Source organism: Leuciscus leuciscus (genome assembly GCF_965113295.1).
Source record: "Leuciscus leuciscus genome assembly, chromosome: 23".
Taxonomy (NCBI): Eukaryota; Metazoa; Chordata; class Actinopteri; order Cypriniformes; family Leuciscidae; genus Leuciscus; species Leuciscus leuciscus.
Window position 1 is genome coordinate 17451876 of NC_138747.1, and position 16402 is coordinate 17468277.

The following is a 16402-nucleotide window of genomic DNA, read 5'->3' on the forward strand; positions in this document are numbered from 1 at the left end:
TCCAAGGATTACTGGAGCTTCTGCCCTCTGGCCAAGCTTTGGCTCGCAGCTTTACTCTGTCTGTCACGTTCTCTCACTTTCTCCCACATATTGTTTTTATAGACAAGTAATCAATAATGTCAATAATCGACAACAAATGTTTTAGTCGTAACAAAAATGGGTCTTTAAAAAAGTGACTGTTTACTTTTTTTATATGTTAAAACATTTTAAATCAGTTTTACAATGTACAGCATACATGTTATTCATACATACTACCATTTAAAAGCTTGGGGACGGTTATATGTTTTGCTCACTAAGGCTGCATTTATTTGATTAAAAAACAGTGATTTTGTGAAATATAATTACAATTTAAATTTATTGTAAATGCAATTTATTCTTCTGACGGCAAAGCTGAATTTTCAGCAGCCATTAGTCAAGCCCTCAGTGTCAAATTATCCTTCAGAAATCATTCTAATATGCTGATTGGGTGCTTAAGAAACATTTCTTACTGTTATCAATGTTGAAACCTGCTTAATATTTTTGTGGAAACCATGCCACAGTTTTGTCAGGAATTTGAGGAATAGAAAATTCAAAAGAATAAAATAAAAAATCTTTCTAAGAATAAATAAATTAATAAAAATATTAATTTCATTCAACAAAAATCTTACTGCACTCATGGAAAGATGGACATAATTATTGGGACACACCTCTTAATTAGTGAATTCAAGTGTTTCAATCAGACCCATTGCCATATAGGTGTATACAAATCAAGTACCAAGCCATACAGTCTGCATTTACACATTTTTGTTAAAAAAATGGGTCATTCTGAAGAGCTCAGTGAATGAAAGCATGGTACTGTGATAGGATGTCACCTTTGCAATAAGTAAGTTTGTGAAATTTCATCCCTGCTAGATATTCCACGGTCAACTGTAAGAGGTATTATTGGAAAGGTGAAGCGTTAGGAACAGCAGCAACTCAGCCACGAAGTAAGAGAGTCATTGAGGTCCATGGTGCGTGAAAGTCACCAATACTCTGCTGATTCCATTACTGAAGAGATCCAAACTTCCACTGGCATTAATATCAGCAAAAACACCTGTGCGGTGGGAGCTTCATGGTATGGGTTTTCCTCACATCACCAAGTAGTATTATGGGAGAGAAAGGACGAGGAGAGGCAAGAATACAAGTGGAAGCACAAATTTATTCAAAATAACACAAACACAGGTAATCCAAACAGGGAAAAATGCAACATCTTACACAAGGTATAAAACCCATGTGAAGACAACTATCGACAAAAGACTACTGAAACACAGGGTTATAAATACACAGGGCTAAGGAACAACAGGTGAGAACTAATCTGGGCAACTATGAAGGCAAACAACTAAAGAAACTAACAAGGGAAAAAGCAAACAGGAACTGAACACAGGAATAGAACAGGGAAACAACAGGAACAGAAAACACTTCAACTTCCTTAAACACAAGACAATGGAACACAAAACAGGAATCATGATAAGCACAATGCCAAGCAGAAGAATGTTACCTTCCCGACTGCATTGTGCCAACTATAAAGTGTAGTGGAGGAGGAATAGTGGTATGGGGCTGTTTTTCAGGGGTTGAGCTAGGCCCTTTCTTCCAGTGAAGGGAAATCTTAATGCTTCAGCATTCCAATACATTGGGATAATACTATGCTTCCAACTTTGTGGGAATAGTTTTGGAAGGCTCTTTTCTATTCAAGCACGACTCTGCCCCATTGCACAAAGCAAGGTCCATAAAAACATGGTTGGGTCAGTTTGGTGTGGAAGAACTTGACTGGCCTGCACAGAGCCCTGACCTCAAACCTCCATCAAACACCTTTGGGATGAATGTGAAATGATTTTGGATCAATGTACAAAAACTCCCACAGAAACACTCCAAGTATTATAGAAAATAGAAACGTGCATTCCCGACGTGTGGAAGCTGTTATAGTTTCAAAGAGGAGACCAACTCCATATTGATTTCTATGTATTTAGAATTGCAGTCCCTGTTGATGTAATGGTCAGGCGTCCCAATACTTTTGTCCGTGTGTGTGTGTGTGTGTGTGTGTGTGTGTGTGTGTGTGTGTGTGTGTGTGTGTGTCTGTGAGTGTATGAAGAGTTCAGATGCAAAAGCCTCTAAGTGCCATCTGGAATTTTCTTCTAGAATGATAATTTTTATAAAGCTTGTATATTTAAGTTAAGTAATTTCACTTAAATGACAATTAATAGGTAATTTGCATTGCCATTTAAGTGAAATTATTGAACTTAAATATACGAGCTTGATAAAAAGAAGAAATTCTAGAAATTCTCTTGATCATTCTAGAAGAAATTTTCAGATGGCACTTAGAGGCTTTTGCATCTGAACTCTTCATACATACATACTTACATACATACATACATATATATATATATATATATATAGCATATTGTTTTAAGGACAAAATATCTTTCAATTATAAGAAAAGTTGTTTCTTTTCAGCCTTACTTTCTTTTTTTGTCATGCCTTCAAGTCTTCGCTTACATTTTGTCACTGTGAAACTCTCACGGAAGCTTTTGAATCAAGTCAACTGTGTCTCAGTATATTGGCTAGTAAAATTGGGCCTCTGATTCAGTGTCCTTCAGTAGCGGTATATCCTTCTAATGGTAACATTTTGTGTCCGGCCATCCATAACACCAACAGTAAGATCGGATAATGGAAAGGTATAAACCGTATTTTGAGACACAGAATATTATATAGTATAGATTTATAATAGTTTTATTATCTGTTCATTAAAAGTAAAAACAAGAAACTATGGTTAGAAATACTTAGAGGTCATGTCAGTGTAGAGGTGAAAGAGTAGAAAACCTCCCTCAAAATCTGAACATTTTTGTCCATAATATGGAAGTCAGTAACAATATTTTTATCACACTTAAAGGGATACTCCACTTTAAAATGAAAATTCTGTCATCATATACTCACCCTCATGTTGTTTCAAATCTGTATGAATTTCTTTCTTCTGCTGAACAGAAAGGAAGATATTTAGAAGAATGTCAGTAACCAGACAGTTTCTGGTCTCATTGACTTCCATAGTAGGAAAAAATATATACTATGGAAGTCAATGGTACCAGAAACTGTCTGGTTACTGATATTCTTCTAAATATCTTCCTTTCTGTTCAGCAGAAGAAAGAAATTCATACAGATTTGAAACAACATGAGGGTGAGTATATGATGACAGAATTTTCATTTTAAAGTGGAGTATCCCTTTAAACAATAACCGCTGAGGTTTAAAATGAGTTGTTTAATGGCCATGTCATCATGTCTGATTTTTGTATGGATGCAATGATCAATGAATCAATTTGAGAGTGCATGAGGGCTTACATTTTGATCTGTTCATCATACAAAGTGATACTGCTACTTTTAAGTCTTTTTGGAGCTTGAAAGTTTTGGACCCCATTGACTTTCATAATAAGGAAATAAAAAAGACGAAGCATTCTTCAACCTATCAGAAAGTCATACATGTTTGAAACGGCACGAGTAAATAATTAACTATGCCTTCAATCTGCACAGGTTGGCTTTGTCCGCACAATGATCATGGTTTCTTTTTTTCTTTCTTTTTTTTATGTTTTCAGTTTTTATCCCTAAAAATAATTCATTGCCATCATGTGACAATACTAACTGAACAAATAGATACATAAAAAAAAAATACTTTTACACCATCCATGCAAACATTCAGAGCTCAATCCTTTGTTTATTTTCTTAGAACAGATATCTGGCACAGCTTCAGCCACAGCGACCAGGAACACATGCAAATCAATAAAATAACCGTCAAACCAGCAAAACTTTTGGGCCTCTAATTACTATTATAAATTGTAAGCAAAACAATCGGTCCTACCTACATCTCCATTTATCTTTATGAAAATTGTGTAATTGGCTTAATTTTAGAGCAACTTTGCAGTAGATTCAGCCACTAATCACAGAGAACTGTACTGTGCTGCACACAAGGGGATAGATGGGGTAAAGGAGGAAAAATTAAATGAAAAAATACTCATCCAACCACAGATCTTCATAGATAACGTGAGAGTTGCATCAGCATATTTACAACAGCAGGCTCACGCTTTAGTGGCCCTACACAGAAAATCAAGTAATTTCTAAGTTACTACATTAATACTTTAATAACGGTCATAAATTATAAAATAGGCTATCAGAAGTGTGCCATCGAGAACTGTAACAAACTTCATCATCATGAAATCCATGAAAGCGCCACATGCACAGAATGTGTTACACCATCAAACCCTCAGAGAGCTGAAGTGCTGATGAGAATCCAATGCATAAACTTGCAAACAATGTTATAAATCATTTCACACATTCTTAATCATGTATTTTCTTGGGAATAAGCAGTGTGATCAATGGTTGAGTTAATGAGAAAAAAAGTTCCTATTAACATTATGATTATGTCTTAATTGTGCAAACAAAATGGAAGGAAACACTGAAAATTGACTGTGGTAAGAGGAGTCACGTCTGGTGCATGTTGATGCCTCTATAGGCTCCCACTGCATGTTAATGCGGTAGAAGAGGGTGTGCGTGTGTGTGTGTGTGTGTGTGTGTGTGTGTGTGTGTGTGTGTGTGTGTGTGTGTGTGTGTGTGTGTGAGTGATTGATGGTCTTAAAACCATAGCCCTGTGTGTGATGCCCTGGAGACCCAGCCATAAACACACATCCTCGGCTCAGCAATGTATCTGAGCCTCTGACAACCCTCCTTCCCTCTTTCCCAGAACTCTTGCTAACCTTCCTTTTCTTTGCCACCATCTCCTTTTTCTGTTTTCCAACCTTAACTACAGGTCTCCACTGCAAGTATGCAGTAATTGTCTTCACTTTCCCGCATTCTGCCGCATTAGCACCAAGGGCCACATTAAACCCGGTGTGTGTAACAGAGAGAATGCATTATGGATCAATGAATGCAAAATGGGATTTGTGAGACTATTAGCACTTCAAAGGGGCAAACAGAGGAGTTGTGATGCGGTACAGTGTAAACACAAAATGGTGGTGGAGATTAAACGACCAGGTGAGGAACTTCCTGTACAAGGGGTCACCGTTATCGCTCCTGACACACATCGCCGGTCTTTGTGATCAGCGTAAGATCATTTGCAAAGAACTGACTAAGAGCAGAACTGTTTTTTACTGAGACTGACAGAAAAGCAACGGGACTTGAGTGCTTTAGATTCTGAGGGCAGCGGGAGGATGGAGAGGTCTCCAGATTTCTCCCCGAACTCACAGTTGGTCTTCCCAAGGGCCTTAAAGTGTGGAAGTGACACTCCATTTAAACTATACAGTGTGAGTGTGTGTCTGTGGTCATTCCGTCTCAGTAGGAAAGGCTGAAGATTATTAAATGTGAGTACAGAAATCAGTTGGCCAGGATTCTGAACTAAAATTCTAAAATGAGGGTTAAAGAGACATTTGGAGATGAAATTCAAATATGTTGAAAAAATAATAATAATAAAAAAAAAACATTCTTTGAAATTCTATCTATCTATCTATCTATCTATCTATCTATCCATCCATCCATCCATCCATCCATCCATCCATCCGTGTATATATTAATTAAATACAAATATGGTAAACAAAAGTTCAAACATGTTTGCTTGACACATAAGAACCAATGAAGCTGGTTTTGCACATTTGACCTTCCGTTGACCGTATATAATGCGCTCTATTTATGAGCGTTGATCAGTGTTTGTATGTTAAATGTTAACCCAAGGTTAAGCATAGTATTAAAAACCAATATATTTATTTGTAGACTTTTGTGGTCTGAATATATGGCCATTCATAGTATTATTTCACAGACATAACTCAGAACACAGATATTATTGTGCATTATTGTTGCTGCTTAGTGCCTCAAACAAAACTCTGAATATCTTTCCAAGAACTAATGCTATTAATCTGGCAAAGTTTGGCAAATTTACTGATTGTTTCTTAATTAATCAAAAGGGCACAACTGGTATGTTGTAAACGTGTGGAAGCCACTAGACTGAAACTTTTGATTTGTGGATAGTGCTTGCCAGTTTTGTTTTCAATATGCGTTAGATGATTAATAAACAACTGTGGGTGGTTTGTGGGCATTAGGAGACCCACCTTAATAACAGCCAATGTAAATATAATATCTAGACCTAACCCTAGTTCACGGCTCTGAAATAGATAAAACCTTGCCTTCCTATAATGTTTATTGAGATGTATTATAACGTAATTAAAAGAATAAACACAAGGTAATGCACTTTGTGCAATTAAAAGAAACACTTTCTTGATAAATGTGCATTTCATATAGAATGTGTTTCGTATTTGTTTTCGTATGCTCAAACGCCTCTATTAGTTCCACATACTGTGTGCTAATCTCTTCATCATTTTAAAGGAACTCATTTGGCTGGGTTTGCGGCACACTATACAATTGCTCAGAACCCTCTGGGAACCTGTTCCAGCATTGCAGAGGATTAATCAATGTCATCATCTGGGGGAAGCAATTAAAACCCAGGGCTACAAAAGGTAACTGTTTAGCCCAGATACAGAGATATAGGGAATGGGATAGAGGGTTCACTACGGTTAGTTATGAACACAATTTCTCTGTCCCAAAACATTGTGAGCTGCCTCCATAGGCAGCATTTAAGGCATACAGGCATGCTACCGACAGATGCTTATTCAAATTAGGGATGTCCCGATACCACTTTTTCACTTCCGATACGATACCGATGCCGCAGCTTTGGCTATTTGCCGATACCGATATCAATCCGATATTTTTATTTTATTCTTGAACTAATACTACTAATAATAAAATATATGGAAGCACTTTGCTCAATTAGCCACATAAAAACATCTCACTCAAATGGAGAACAAATACTTCTCCAGTATATAGTCCACAACAACAGTTGATAATGAAAGACTGCCTGCCACCCTTTATTCAAAAGACCTTGAGATATGTTTGGTAACTTTAAAATTAATTTGCTATATTTCAGATCAATATATTTGTTTCCTTAAAATTTTTATTAACTTTAACTTTATTCTCATCTGAATTATAAATCATTTATTTCTGTATAAAATAATATTACTTTTAAAAACACATTTGATTTTCTTTTTTATTCAATGTAGAATGTGTAACTTAAAAACAAACAGATCAGTAATCTGTTTTAGGACAAGAAATGAAAACCAATGCAATATGATGAATGTCCAAAAGATTAGATCATTTTTGCTTTTAAACAGCGTGTGTGTGTGTGTGTTTGTTTTTGGTTGGGTGGCAGTTACAGTTTGACAAGAGTTTACAGTTTGACAAAAGCACAATGTTGTGTTTTACACAAATAAGGCTTAAAACACTTTTTGCAGTTTTAATGATGTCCTGTATGAAAATGACGGAGTATGTTTTTATGTTTCCACTGTTCGATCGCGCCCGTGCCTCTCTCTCTCTGACACACACATACATTCCAGCATTGCAATCTTGACATCGCAGCCTGTTCATTTTGCTGCGTTCACACTAAACGCGAATAGAGCGTCAAACTCGCGTCTAGTTCGATGCTTGAACAGTTTGAATCCATTCGCGCGTCCAAAGTGAATAGGACGCGCCGCGCGCGTATAATGATAAAGTGAGCGTTTGAAGCGATATAGACGCGCGTTCAGAGCTAAGGCGGGGCTACAGATTGTCCCTATAAGAACCCGCATATGCGCGTATATAACAGTAACGTTATTTCCGTATTACATTAATTATTGTGCACGTGAGTTTTATTTATTTTTATACCGTGTATTCTCTGTGTAAATCCATGCACCGAACGTACGTTCAGTACGAATACGTACCGTTCCACCCCTAATGGGTATCGGATCGGATAATTTTTTTTCTCCCCTCCGATATCCGATCTCCGATCTAGCGTTATGGGCCAGTATCGGCATGATACCGACGGGACATCCCTAATTAAAATAGTACCCATTTACCTTGTTTAAGCCAAATTCTTTATTCTAAGCATGCCATGTATACTTGAAAGCAATCCCAGAATGCAGTGCAAAATGTTGGCAAAATTTTGCAGGCACAAAAAGGTCCATTTCCACTATCAATAGTATAGCGACACATGAACCAGCTCACACAGAAGTCCCTTTGAAATTAAACAGCTTTCAGTTGATCTACATTCGCATGACCAACTTAAACATGAGCGAAATCTTTGTGAGGAAATTGTTGCCAACACACGGAACTCCGGATAGCGTCTATTGAAATTCTATTGATTCCTATTGAAATTACTTGATTTTGGCTACAAAATTTTGCCAGGCAACAGTTAATATAACCGTACTTTTAGAAGTTTAAAATCAACTGTGAATCTGTGCAGTTTGCCATTTGTTCATCCCTTTAACATTCCAAATAAATTACTTGACCTCCACAATGGTTAGGATGCTTTCTCAGAAGGCAGCTTCCAATGTATATGAATGTTCCAATCCAATGCTAGCTTTCAGAACAAAGCAAATATGTCCCCTGTTTAAAAAATAAATAAAAAATAAAATCCCCAAGGCTTCTATGTCAGTTTCAATAATGACCAAAACTACAGAAACAACACCAGTGAGTCAAAGGTCCAAGGCACTAGAAAATACCTTGCACGCTTATTATAGCTTCGCCTATATGAAATAGCACCTACGTGCTAATGAGGTAAGTTCTGGAGCGCTAGACCACTTCTACAATCACACTCTTTCATCTTCAGCCTCCCTTGCAGTCATGGATGTAAGCATTCCCGCTTGAGCCCTGCTTGCGCCCTTTCCATCACAAATATGTTTTTCCCATTGAAATAAAGGTCAGGTGGTATCTAAGAAGACATACTGTACTCATGCTATGTTTTAGAGGGAGGGGGAGCAGTTAGGGAATGTATGTGGGAACACTGCATGCTTTTGCGCGTACATGGGACTGTAGAATCAGAATACTTATGGGAGGTTCTGTCCAACAACAAGGGTGGTGAAATGTCTGCTAGGTGATGTAACAAGCCATTAGTGCGTAAGTCTTGTTAAAATGACACAGAGAGGTAAAGTCTCGACCTCATTATGCCTTTTGTATGTGATCACTCACGCCCTGAATTCGTACAAGGCTGGATGAAAGCATGCTTTCTTGGGCTAATTATAACAAGGAGAACACTTCTTAGTCTGTAAGCGTACCGAAAGTGTGACTTTGATTAAAGGACTTTTGAGTAAATCTGGGCTGCTGAGGGAACAAGTACTGGCTTGTCTGTAGTTTTGAATAATCAAATTAACTGTCAAAGCTATTCCACAAGCTACAATTTAAGGTAGCATCCCATGTTTTCTAAAAAATAAATCCAAAAAGGGTGGAAATAAAGTGGTGGAATATTTTGGTAGCACTTTATTTTACAGTCCTGTTCCCCATGCACATATTATGTACTTATTACAGTAATTACAGTAACTGGGTAACAACTAGGTACTAAACCCGAATCTAAACCTTAAACCATGTAGTTATTTTATATTACCCAGTATTTTAGTACACATAAGTGCACGTACTAAACATTGCAACAATATTTTGATTTGATTTTTGATACAATATTTGTATGTGCTACATATTTTTATCCTTATGAGAATGTCATTAAATTAGATTTGCAACATGCTAACATCAAACTTTATTGAGTGCAACAGTTGGGTTCCGGAAGTAGAAATCCCAATTTCCCTACACTCTCAAACTACTTAAATATTTGTATGGACAAAATTAACATTTTGCAGTAAACTATTATTATCAAAATATTTAAATACATTTTTTTATATTTATATATTTTTTTTAATCCGATTATGTCATTTGCAATGCCTCATGGAAGTCTTTCCCTCATTGAAGGTAAGTACACAGTCTTGTATTTTTGTCTTTTTATTACATTTCCAAATGCATTTTTTGTTTTGCTTCAATCAAATGTTGTTATTTTGTAATTCACCTCATAACTGGTTGGCTTGGTTCATGGCTTATAACTCTTAAACAAAGTTTTAATTTTTTTTATTTAATTTTTTTTTTTTTTTTTTTTTTTTTATCCCTATGGGAAACAGCGAATAGGAAATAAGCTATACTTCTGGCAGCAAGGCTGCTGAAATCAGTGGACACTGTTGCGGAAATATGTGAGGAAATATCAATATGGCGGTGCGGCAGCTTCACTTTTTATGATGTCATGAGCAATCCAGTCAAATAGATCAGTGATTTAGGTCCATTATTTAAATCTGAATTATACATCCTATCTCTAACAAACAGGTTTTTAAGCATATGCTTACACCCTCCGTCTTATTTAAATGAGCAATGCTGCCCTTTATTTGACAAGATAAGGCAGCGAATACTTCCTGCCTTGATGGCCTAGATAGATATTTTTGTGTGTGGCAATCGCTATCAATCTCCACAGCCCTTAAGCAATGCACACTTCAAACGAGAGCGCTACATGGGGTTTGTCATTGTAGGAGCACAGAGGATATTCAGGCCCTGGGGTGAAGGTTGCCTCTCTAGAAATAAGAGAACAACCAAGATGCTCATTCGCTTCAGGCACCTTAACAACATTTTCTGCAGATACAGAGATCCCAACCTTCCACACACATACATGATGTGGGCGAGTTTTTTTTTTTTTTTTTTTTTTGCATCCTCTGTAAGTCTTTGCACTTATGGAGAAGTTAAAAAAAAATAAATCAGTAAATGCCATTTGTGGAAAGCAGCTCTGCGAATGTTGAAAATGCACGTATTCCTCCTGTATTCTTGCAGTCTTACAACTAAAATTAAATAGATAAACTATTAAAAGTATGTCATAGTTAACTTGCATTTATGTCTTCCCAAACCAAGACTTTCTTTCTTCTGTGAAACACTTTTTTAGAAGGATGTGCCACTCGCTTTTTTATCCATGCATCTACAATGAATAGGGACTAGAGCTTTCAAGCTTCAGAAATTATGCAAAAACAACATAAAAGTATTATAAAATTGGTGCTTATGCCTCACGCATAATATTATTCCATGTGAAGAAGGAAAAGACTGAAATTTAATTAATTATTCACTGAAAATTGTGAGAACTTAACTTGCGAACCGTTGTGAACAGTTCATTGAGTCAGTAAAATGAACTTAAACACAAGAGCAGTAGACATCAGATTCTTGAATGAAACATTCAGAATGCTTTTTGAGAATCAGATCAACCAATTCTCATGACATTTTTTTGAGAGCTCCGGTCCCAAATTCACTGTATTGCATTGAAAAGAGCAACTAGCACATTTTTCTAAATATTTCCTTTTGTGTTCCACAGAAGAAAGGTTTGGAACAAGATGTTTTGGGTGAACTATTTCTTTAATTCATAGCATGTATTTGTTCCAATTGGCTTAAGAGTTGTCCAAGTGTGTTTTTGTGTGAGCGAATCCGTGTAAAAAAAACCAAAAAAAAAACCAACCTAAAATAACCTCTCAAGTAGCATTTTACATCCTTCAGGCTCCGATATAAGACCGCATCTTCTCAAGACAATGCCTATACTCTTCCTCATGTCTCCCAGGTACGGAACACAATCAGACTCTGTCCTGCCGCATCTCACAGCAGTGGCTCTGGGGATATCCGAATCTCTCTCTCTAAATCTCCATTCCAAAACAGCATATAGAGAATTTGATCCAAATCACTAAATCTATCTCTTTCTTTCCAAAAACCAGCACTCACGAAAACATGAATTGCACAAGTATCACTTATAAGCATTTCCCTGGCTAGCACACATCTGCAGTAGAAAATATCCCTTGCAGGATTCACCATAGTGCCCTCTAGTGAGTTTACCACATAATACAGTTCAAATTGAAGCTCACAAGCCTAATGCGGGGCACTAGAGATGCTGCATACACAAGGAACATGGGCATAAGTTTCTGAGAACATGTATATTTAAAAGCAACATGTGTTTTACAACATGTTAAGTCAGAATTCTGTGCTGACTAAAATACCAATTAATAACTATAATCCATCTAGGATAAATAACCATTAATTAGATCCTCAGAATGTGCCCTTGAGGACTGGCTTATACAAACCCTTAACATGAAGCTTTCCTGCAAACAGAAAATGAAATTATTACATTGCATCTTTGTGAGATCTAATTAGCAGAACTCAGCCGCTCCACAGAACTTTAATAAAGATTAAGACATGCACCCTGCCACGAGACTGTTGAATGATAAATAAACAGCTTTTATGGCATGCCTGAGATTTCTCTGTAGAACAAATTTACCACCATTTTTAGTGTGCAAACAGTTTGCTATCTCCCTCTATTTTGACGTTATAAGGAAAACAAGAAAAATATAACAATTGCCATGGAAAATAATGGAATTCAAATCATCTAATTTTATTAAATATCCTAAATGTACTAGGAAATAAAACACTTTCTCACCCCACAAGCATTGCACGTAAATCAGAATTGCTAAATAAAGGGACAATTGACATCTGTGGATTAGAAATGAAGAAAAAGAAAAAAAAGAAAGTGAAACGCCTTGAGTTTGTTAATACTAGCGGACTGCTGTTATGTGAATGTAATAAATGCGTGTTGGCCTAGAGCACGTTGGCTGGGTGCAGTGGCTCGGCAACTGTTAATATGACAAGCCAGCGATTCGGCTGACATAGAGGAGCAATGAAAAATGGATACACAATCTGTTTGTTGCTGGCGGAGGTCCACCGGTCCCTTGTTTCTGTCATCTCCGTAAGGGCACCTACGCCCTGCTCTGTGGCACAACGGAAGCTTGGTTTGATAAAAAAAAATAGAAGAGAGCGAAGATCCTACTCTTCTTCAGCAACCTTGTTGTGTCCACCTAATTAAGACTATACCACCAAAACCATGTAGCTGACTCACTGGGGACAGGGAGTGATGATTCAATTAGGATGACCTTTAACCTGTGTTTCCCCCAGGCAGCTGTAATCCCAAAGAGGGTAATCAGTAGAGAACTGTAAATCCAATGTGTCCATTTTCTGAACCAGACATCTCTCAATCTCCCAGTGAGGATTTAATGGGGTGATGCGAGTAGGGCTGTCAACTTCAGGGAAGTAATGGACACTGATTTCATAAGATAAATGTCACTGTAGCGACCTTTATCTTGGACCACCAAAACATTGCTCCTGTGACATTCTTACCTTAGAATGGAGGATTCTTTCAAAAGCTTGACAATCTTCAGATATTATCAAGCGTTTAAAAAAAAAAAAAAAAAAGTTATGAAAGGGTTATTTGCAACCATCAAATCTTGTTTAAAGTGCAATCCTCTGAGCAAGGCTGGATTAGTACCCCCAGGGGCCCCTGGGCACTGAAGCTCATGGGCCCCCTCCCCTACCTGACAACCACACCCTCCAAAGGAACACACACAGGTGGCCCACCAGGTGTGGGATTTAACATGCCAATCACTATTGATCAAAAGCTGAATGACTAGTTCACAAGACAATGATACGAAAAAAAAATTTCTGAAAAGTAGGGCTGCACGATTTGGGGAAAATGTCATATTGTGATTATTGAGGTCAATATTGCGATATAGTAAACAAATGGTTTCATGAGTTAACTTGCTTATTTCTCAAGTAAAATGCACACACAGATTAGTGATAATGCTGAAATTTGCAGCCCATTTCTCAACTCAAACTAGAAACAACTAAATGCACTGTTTTCAAATTAAAATAAATTCAATATTGTTATTTGTCTCAATAATACAAGAGTAAAAAATAAATGTCATATTTACCTGTGCCTGTCAAACAGGTAGACCTAGGACATATAACGAAATTGTCAAACTGCACTGCATAAATTATAAATTAAATATAGACTAATCCTTATTATAGCAAAAAAAAAAAAAAAAAAAAAACCTTTAGCCAACAGCAGTGAGTCATTTTCTCTGTTATTTTTGTTCTTTGATTAACTTTACTGACAGAAAGCTTTATTGGCTGCTGTCTCTTTAAGACCAGCTGACGGAGACGCGGCTCTCGCACGCGCCTTATTCTTTCACAACTCTTGACGTTCATCATAAGACAGCTCTTATGTTATGAAGACGGCGCGCGCGCGTCTTTCTGTGTCTGTGTGTGTGTGTGTGTGTGTCACAGTCAGACTTTTGTCTTGTCGCACATGAATTGTTTAAAAGCATTTGCATGAATAAGAGATCATATAATGTAATATACACTTTTTTAAAATTCTGATTGGATAATTATCAAGATCGAGGCCTTGTGTATACTATTTTTATGTAGCAGCGAACGTGGCAAAAAAAAAAAAAAAAAAAAAAAAACTCCGATCACGGAGGGCCCCTCTCTGCGCAAGGGCCCCTGGGCACGTGCCCAGATTGCCCATATGGTAGATCCGGCCCTGGTCTGGGGTGTCGTTGCCAAACCGATCACCGAACCGATGCTCTCGAGCCAAATGGTTTGTTCAGTGAGTATGGCCCGACGGAAGGAAAAAAAAATAAACCAAACCATTTTTAAACTTTTCTTTTCAATAATCAAGGGTATGCGTCGATTCAATTAATAATCCACATATTACATATTTTAAAATATTACATAATTCACTGATGTCTGTTTGTAAATTGTTTGCAAATTACATGGACAGGGCATTTATGAAGCGATCTGAAATTCTAAATCTGCGTCGTTGAAACAATGGATGTTAATTGAGTACAAAACACTGCACAAAACCAGCACCAAGAGTAGAATTAATGGTAAGTATTCAAGTCACTTGTATTTAGTCTATATTGATACACTGTTTACCATTTGATCAAACTATCATAGTTGGTTAATGAAGCCCAAGCCTTCAAGCCTATTATGTGAAGTGTAGGCTGACAACAACACGCGAAATGGTGACGTGAAAGGACTTGTATTTTCAAAATGTTGATAATTATGCAGTAATAGTATATAGCCTTATAGTATGTACAGTAGCCTACCGGTCAAAAAATTTGGTCACATTACTATTTTTTTTTTATGTTTTTGAAGAAGATTCAAATTACAGCTTACACATTTCAATATAAAATAATGGTTTTCTATTTTAATATACTTTAAAATATAATTTATTTCTGTGATGCAAAGTTGCTTTTTCAGCATCATTACTCCAGTCTTCAGTGTCGATCCTTCAGAAATCATTATAATATGCTGATTTATTATCTATGTTGGAAACAGTTGCGCTGCTTAATGTTTTTTTGCAACCTGTGATACTATTTTCAGGATTCTTTTACTTACTTTTTATCAATTTAACACATCCTTGCTGAATAAAAGTATTATTATTATTATTTTTTTTAAATAAACAGTAGTGTATATTGGTACAAAATATTTCTATTATTAAATAAATGCTGTTCTATTTTAAACTTTTTAAACTCAGAATCCTAAAAAAGTATCAAAGGTTATAAGTATATTAAAATGGAAAACAATTTTTTTAAATTGTAGTAATATTTCATAATATTACAGTTTTTTTCTGTATTTTTGATCAAATAAATGCAACCTTGATGAAGATATATATATATACTGTATATGTCAATATATTGATCTGTTACTGACCTGTGAACTTCACTGTTATGAACTGAATTGAATGAATCCCTTCCTAGTTAAACAGTTCCATTCAAATTAGTTCAAATTGATTCACTTCATAATACACGCGTTTTATGTTTCAATAGTCAAGAAAAGTCATGGATCTTTACATTTTTAGTTTGCAATTTTTTTTATTTACACAGGTAATAAATGAAGAGGATGTTTTATTTACACAGGTAATAAATGAAGAGGATGTTTTATTTACACGGGTTAAAGGACAAGTTCGGTATTTTACACTTAAAGCCCTGTTTTCAGATCGTTTCTGATGAAATACAATGGTTAAGATTGAACTTTGGACAAATGCTGCTGGCCCGAGAATTTTCGGTTTCTGTGGTAGCACCCCCCCACCTCCACAATGGTTGCATAGGTGCACTGGAATAATCCCTCCTAAAACGCATTAAACTTTCGTTTACAAAGACGTGAAACTCACCGAGTGGTCAGGGGTGTTCACTGATATGCTCACACAAAAATCGCTGCAAAAGATGCTTTCCAACAGGTTTTATTGTAGTTTTTCATCCAATACAAGTCAATGGAGTTGGACAAAAACTACGATAAAACCTGTTGGAAAGCATCTTTTGCAGCGATTTTTGTGTGAGCATATCAGTGAACACCCCTGACCACTCGGTGAGTTTCACGTCTTTGTAAACGAAAGTTTAATGCGTTTTAGGAGGGATTATTCCAGTGCACCTATGCAGCCATTGTGGAGGTGGGGGGAACCGAAAATTCTCGGGCCAGCAGCATTTGTCCAAATTTCAATCTTAACCGTTGTATTTCATCAGAAACGATCTGAAAACAGGGCTTTAAGTGTAAAATACCGAACTTGTCCTTTAAAGGGATGATGATGATGATGATGATCTTCATCAGGAGGAGCTGTAGTTGTGGTTGTGCTTGTTAATCCACAAGTGCTTCAGTTTCG

General features: G+C 36.6%; 1 protein-coding gene and 1 long non-coding RNA gene across 5 annotated transcripts in view; one reads left to right on the top strand and one right to left on the bottom strand.

The window, feature by feature from the left end:
• naaladl2 (N-acetylated alpha-linked acidic dipeptidase like 2) overlaps nt 1–16402 on the bottom strand; it is a 317992-nt gene that overhangs the window by 184105 nt on the left and 117485 nt on the right. The gene's annotated exons all lie outside the window — the stretch shown is intronic.
• LOC309488214 lies at nt 680–6656 on the top strand. Its single transcript, XR_014202057.1, has 3 exons — nt 680–765; nt 868–2055; nt 2413–6656. It is a non-coding gene; the product is annotated as an uncharacterized lncRNA (long non-coding RNA).